Raw genomic sequence first — 6,464 nt, forward strand, 5'->3', positions numbered from 1 at the left:
GAATTCAGACTGGTGTTGGGTTTGAGACCCTGGAGCAAAAATTCAGCTTTTAGGCTTGCTGACATTTTTAAGAACTTGCTGAATTTGTATATTAATTGCTCATTAAAAACTAAGTCTGGTAATTAAGATCGCGGGCTGAGTTTAGTGGCCGCTGCAGTGGGCCCATCCACAGGCTGCAGAGATGCCAACAATCCTGCCGCAGCCATTTCGAGGAGCAGGACATGATTAAAAGTCAATCAGGGTAGATGTCCCATCTCTGAGAGCTGCCACCAGTCAGAGGGCCGGCAGTTCTTCAGTACCAGCAGTGCCACTGAGAATGGTGGCCATTGCAGGTGCTCTAAGGAGGAGGTACAGTCATGGAGCCCTGGAATCCAGGAAAGTGAGAGGACTTTGTCAAAGTGCAGTCAGGCAGGCATCGGGTGAGGCAGGGAATGGGTGGCAAAAGATATTTTCTTGCAGGAGCGGCCCTTGCTTCCAGTGGGTCCTACATTGAGCAAATAGTTCACAAGCATGAGGGACCACCTCCCTTCCCCCCCAAACCGCCCCCCCTCCCCAAGGCTTACCAGGGTATACCTGGCAGCCTGCCCACATGGTATGCCCCCCACCACTGGTAGAGTACCATCAGCGGTGGATTGAGGCCTTTATGTGGCTATTCGCCTACTTAAAGGCTTCAAATGGTTTAGGGATGGGAAGGCCATTCTCAATGCTTCCTGGCCTGGACTTAATTTGGGGTCGTTGGAAGGTGATGGGCTCTCTACCCCAGGCCTTCCCACCCGCTCATAAGCCTGCTCCCCTGCCACCACCTCTCAGCCTGCTCCTGGGAAGGGCTGGGGGTATTAAATTCTACCTGTATCTTTTTAATATGACAGCTGGTAATGAAGTGTCAAGAAACACCTCTGGTTCTAAATGGGAACAATTTAAAGTGCTCAATTTCATTTCTTCATGTGGTCAGCAGCCATTTTTACAATTTTATATTTTTATCTTTTTTCTTGCTTTTCATTTTAGCCTCTTTCCTTCTCTCTCTTAATCCAAGCTGTCTTCCCTTCTCTCTATTTCTCTTTCAGTGTCTGATTTGACGTTGGATTCACATAGTCCAAACCAGCCTCCTCCTCGGTCTTGCCTGTTTGTTTTTCAATCCTTAAATCTCATTGGTTAAGGAAATACGCTGTTGGTTCCGCCATTCACTAATGTCCCAGATACCCTAGTTGCCCTCGCATGTTTTTAACAGCTCACACACCCAGTAAGTTGTGGTACAAAAAATATTTCAGCTTAAGGCTACAGAAGGAAAAAAATCAAACTAACGGGGCATGTTCCAGCCCATGGTGCCAATTCTTGTGACTAACGTGGACTGCATGTGTGCCACGGTCTTTTCAATGGTGCCTCACTAACTAGTATGCATTACCACAACAGGAAAAGTATCACAAATAAAGAGCACATAGCTAGCAAGAATGGAAAAACAAATTCTGGAAAGAAAGCCTGTCTCTCCTACACTTAGTATTTCCACTCACTGATATCAAGACATCAACAAGAGGAAGGACTTAGGGAACAACTGTTATGCAGAATACCTAATGCAGTGTATCTCAAAACCATCCCTGGTTGAAAAATTCAAATAAAGCTTATGTTAGATACAAAACCAGGCTTCTTCAATAATACAAGAACTTCACAAGACATTAAAAAGATGTAAATCCTATGCTAACATGAACATACAAATTATAGATGGATGAAGAGGTTGACCCTTAAATGCTCTCTGAACAAGGGCAATTAGGGATGGACAATAAATGCTGGCCTAGCCAGTGATGCCCAGATCCCATGAACGAATAAAAAAAAGTATATGAGCAAATTCATTATTCTCCTCAATAACTTGAATATCATAAACAGAAAAAATACATTAGCATTATATTTAAGATAGTGGCCCAGAGAGAATGTAACATATGGGGAAGACCTTCTCCATAGGAGGAATATAAATGTATTGAACATCAAATTAGCCTAATTTTAACCTCATGAAATAACATCAAAGAATGGCACAGCACATCAAACATGTGCCTTACTGAGCTGAAATGGCAGGGTCACCAGGATAAGGATGGTAGGACAAGTTCATAAGTATAGCATATATAGTGTTAAAAGTTTCCACTTGTGCTGTACTGCGTTATGATAACCAACAAGTAGTAAGTATTCAGGTGAAATACTGAATTTTCAAAAAAGCTTATATGATTTTGGCTCCACAAGCACGCGAGTACTGGGGAGAAAGGTTTCTCAACGTTCACCATAGCTTTGCATACCAATGCGCAGATTTTTATATTAAGCATTTATATCCTTCGTTGTGGGGGGAGGAGAAAGGGGAGGTTACTTCTCACAGAGAAAACACATTGCACAATGTAACGTGAAGCAGAACAGTGCCTTCATTTTTGCCTCACTCCAGAGACTCAGAAAAAATTAAAACCAGGCACAGCTACGAGCCACCCCAAAGATATTTGAATTTTCTCCTCTTCCAAGCGAACTAGCACCTCCTGAAGGGCCTCTTTAAAAGCTGAGAGTTGTGAAGCAACAGTCTAAATTTAGAACGACTAGATGGCAAAAGAAGTTCTGAAGTTAACTTCTGTTTCTATGTTTTAACTCGTTGATTCCCCCGACAGCTGTTGTTTCTCAGCCATATATCGTCCACTATTTTAACTTGATTATAAAATTACTAATTGGAAACAGAGAACAAATCTTTAAGCTTTTGTCCTACAGTAGAAAGGTTCACAAGCAGAAAGAAAGGCAGACCCGACATAAGGGAAATCACAAGGAGCAGGACATGTAAAGTAACATTGCTTGTTTGTGCCTTACCTTACAGTCTTTTAATCTGACAAGAGGCAGCCTGGGTGTGTCAGGAATATCTAACAGTGAAGTGTTTTACCAACAACAGCATGTGGGCTGGACTGGGCTGGGCTGGGCTGGCAGGCGGACTCAGGATTTTCCAACACATCCCCAGCCAAGTGCAACCGCAGGCCTGAAGAATTTCCTGAATCCTGTGTATAGCACTAGCAACTGCTGACTGAGAAATCATTCCATGACTAAATTCTGCTCAAGCAGTTTGATTTACATCAGTCGAATTCCAAGAGGGCAGCACAAGCAAAGGCATCCAGAAATCATTAGGACCTTCTTTTACTCTGTGTAGAATTATTCTTTATAAAATCCTTCATATCATTCCACCTCCGTTTTCTTACAGCATAGTTTTAAATAATGCAAGCCTGCTTGCTCTCATAGGAGGGAGGTGCGTAGATCAATTTAAAGATGAGTAAACTGTTAACAGTATTTCACAGGAAATTATTCGCCTAAGGTCCTATTTCTTAAATGGTTTGAAATGTATTTCTAGAAATATTATCATTTGTGTTCCCCCTTTTCCATTGCTCTTTCATCTATACACTTATGTTACTGTAAAGTGCTTACAATATCTGAATATTTTACTGTGATCAATGATGATGAAAAGGAGTTCTGGGTAAGAATCTTCCAATTGGAATTCAGAAGATCACATGAGAAATACTCTCTCTGGCATAAAAAGCTTTGAGACAAACTTTGTGGAAAGGACTAATTTTTAAAAACAAGGACCAGGATCATTTTGGGCTATAATAAAAACAGAAAATAATGCAAATACTCAGCAAGCCCGGCAGCGTCTGTGGAGGGAGCAACAGAGTTAATGGGCTGGATATTCCTGCAGGATTCAGACCCTCAACGTCAGGACCTAATGAGGGAACTGCCACCCACACTTGCCAGCAGCGATACCGGCAAAGCTATCTTCCCAGTCTTCCTAATTGGCCACCTCCAAGCTTGCTGTTCTATATTAAGGATGTGGATGAGTTCCTGAAGCTGTCATTCCAATCAGAGGCTGGCAGCTTTAGAGCCAGAAGAGGTGAGGGCTGCTGAGGCAGGTTGAGGGCCATGAGGGCACCTCAACATGGAGTCCTCCCCTTGGCTTCAACATCAATCATCAAATAGCCAAACCGGCAGGTGATTCGAGATGGACGGGAAACCCCTCTGCTGAATTGCAATTGCAGTCTTTCATGCCTCCGGCTCGCATGACCTCCCAGCCTACCACAGGGTGTCTCCATCAAGCTGGTGGCCTCCACACACAGGGAGGGCCATTCCACTGCCAGCAAACTGGCAGAGAGGAGGCAAAATTGCTCCTAATCGCAGCCTCAGTAATGTTAATTGGCTGCCCACTTCCATGGAGCATGTAGTCAATCCACTTCCGAACTTGCCCCAAGGAAAGAACCCCCATGTCGTGAATGTGTCAGGGAGCCACCCCCAATGTGCCCCCACCTTCAAGTCCACCAGTATGAGATCAGGAAAATTCAGCCCAATGTTTCAGGTCTATGATCATTCGTATGGTCACAGACCTGAAACATTAACTCTGTTTCTCTCTTGACAGGTGTTGCCTGACCTGTTGAGTTATTTCTGTTATTTCAGATTCCCCGCATCTACAATGTTTTGCTTTTGTATCATTTGGAACTATCCCATATTAATGGGGATGCACAGTCTTGTCAATTATTTCTTAAAAGTGCAACTTCTGGTTTTAAGTAAGGGGTCACCCAGAAATTCAGAGAGCAAATTAAACTTAATTCATTAGTATGAAAATGAAAGTCAATGAAGAGTTATTATGTTGAGTGTAAAATCTGTGGGTTCCCCACCTGGCGGGGTAAGTTCAAATTACCCCTTCACAGTCAGATCAATTTTCATAGCATTTTTACTATTCAGAGAAACAAAGCCAACATGTTTGATACAGCTGCCAGACCTGCTGAGTTTTCCCAGGTAATTCTGTTTATGTTTGATACACCTTGATTTTAAATGGTACTTTCAACTAGGGGGTTTTGTCATACACAAGATACATTTGTTACATCAAGTCAACAGCATACAAATGGGTATACAAAAGGATAGATGTTAAGAGGATGTTTCCTCTCATGGGGCATTCACCTAGAACAAGGGGACCTAGTTTCAAAGTAAGGGGTCTCCCATTTAAGATGGAGATGAGGATCACTTTCTTCCCTCAGTGTTTTTAATCTTTGGAATTCTCTACCCAGAGAGCAGTGGAGGCTGGGTTGTTGAATATGTTAAGGCTGAGTTGGACAGGTTTTTGATCTAAAAGGTAGTCAAGGGTTATGGGGGCATATTTTTCTTATTTTCAATTTGTCTATGACAGCATTCATGTTAAACACATCCTCTCATCCCTCTTCGTCTAACACTGCAAACTTCTATTATTTTCTTCCACATATGATTATCTATCTTCCCATTTCGTGCATCTATGCTATTTGCCATATTATTTATTGGTAGTGTGTTCCACATTCTTACCACACTTTGGCTAAAGAGGTTTCTACTGAATTCCCTATTGGGTTTATTGTTGACTACATTATATTTATGACCTCCAGTTTATGTCTTCACACGAGTGGAAGCCACCCTATCAAACACTTTCAATATCTTAAAACCTCTAACATATCACCCCTCAGACTTAACATGGATCACTAAAAATTTACTGCACAGAAGCAGGCCATTCAGCCCATCATGTGTGTCTGAAAAACAGCTGTCCAGCTTAATCCTATTTTCAAGCTACTGATCTGTAGCCCTCTAGGTTATGACAGTTCAAGAGCATATCCAAATGGTTTTTAAATGCAATGAAGGTTTTTGTCTCCACTGCTGTTTCAGGCGGTGAGTTCCAGACCTCCACCACCCTCTGAGTGAATACATTCTCTTTAATTCCCCTCTAATCCTTCCCCAATTACTTTAAATCTATATGTCATGGCTAGTGACCTTTCTATTAGGGGAAATAGGTCCCTCATATTCGCTATATCTAGATCATTCATAATTTTATGCACCTCAATGAAATCTCTCCTCAGCCTCCTCTGTTCCAAAGAAAATAATCACAGCTTATCCTTGCTTTCCTCTTAGTTAAAATTCTCTATTGCTGGTAACATCCTAGTAAACCTTCTCTCTACCTTCTCTGGTGCGATCAGATCCTTCCTGAAATGCAGCGATCAGAACTGTACACAGTACTGTGGCCTAACTACCATTTTATACAGTTAGGAACATAGGAGCAGGAGTAGGCTATTTGTCCCCTAGAGCTGGCTCCACCATTTAACTAGATCATGGCTGATCTTTTACCTCAATGCCAACTTTCCACATTATCCCCATATCCGTTTATGTCATTGGTATCGAGAAATCCATCAACCTCTGCATTGAACATATTCAATGACTAAGCCTCCACAGCCCTCTGGGGAGGAGAATTGCAAAGATTCACCACCCTCTGACTGAAGAAATTCCTCCTCAACTCAGTCAGAAATGGCCTACCTCTTATTCTGAGATTGTATCTCCGGTTCTAGACCCTCCAACCAGGAAACAATTTCCTGCATCCACCCTGATGAGCCCTGTAAGAATTTTGTACACTTCAACAAGATCACTTTTCGTTCTTCTAAACTCTAGAGAACACAGGACCA

General features: G+C 42.3%; 1 protein-coding gene across 2 annotated transcripts in view; it reads right to left on the reverse strand.

Annotated features, from left to right (window-relative positions):
- The window catches only part of sgcd (sarcoglycan, delta (dystrophin-associated glycoprotein)), a 222,435-nt gene extending 219,547 nt beyond the window's left edge, over positions 1-2,888 (reverse strand). For both annotated transcript variants that reach the window (XM_041194274.1, XM_041194275.1), the window contains exon 1: positions 2,827-2,888. The gene's annotated coding sequence lies outside the window, so the exon portion shown is untranslated. The remainder of the gene's footprint in view (positions 1-2,826) is intronic.
- Between the last annotated feature and the right edge of the window lie 3,576 nt (positions 2,889-6,464).

The sequence above is a fragment of the Carcharodon carcharias genome, chromosome 8 (genome assembly GCF_017639515.1).
Source record: "Carcharodon carcharias isolate sCarCar2 chromosome 8, sCarCar2.pri, whole genome shotgun sequence".
Taxonomy (NCBI): Eukaryota; Metazoa; Chordata; class Chondrichthyes; order Lamniformes; family Lamnidae; genus Carcharodon; species Carcharodon carcharias.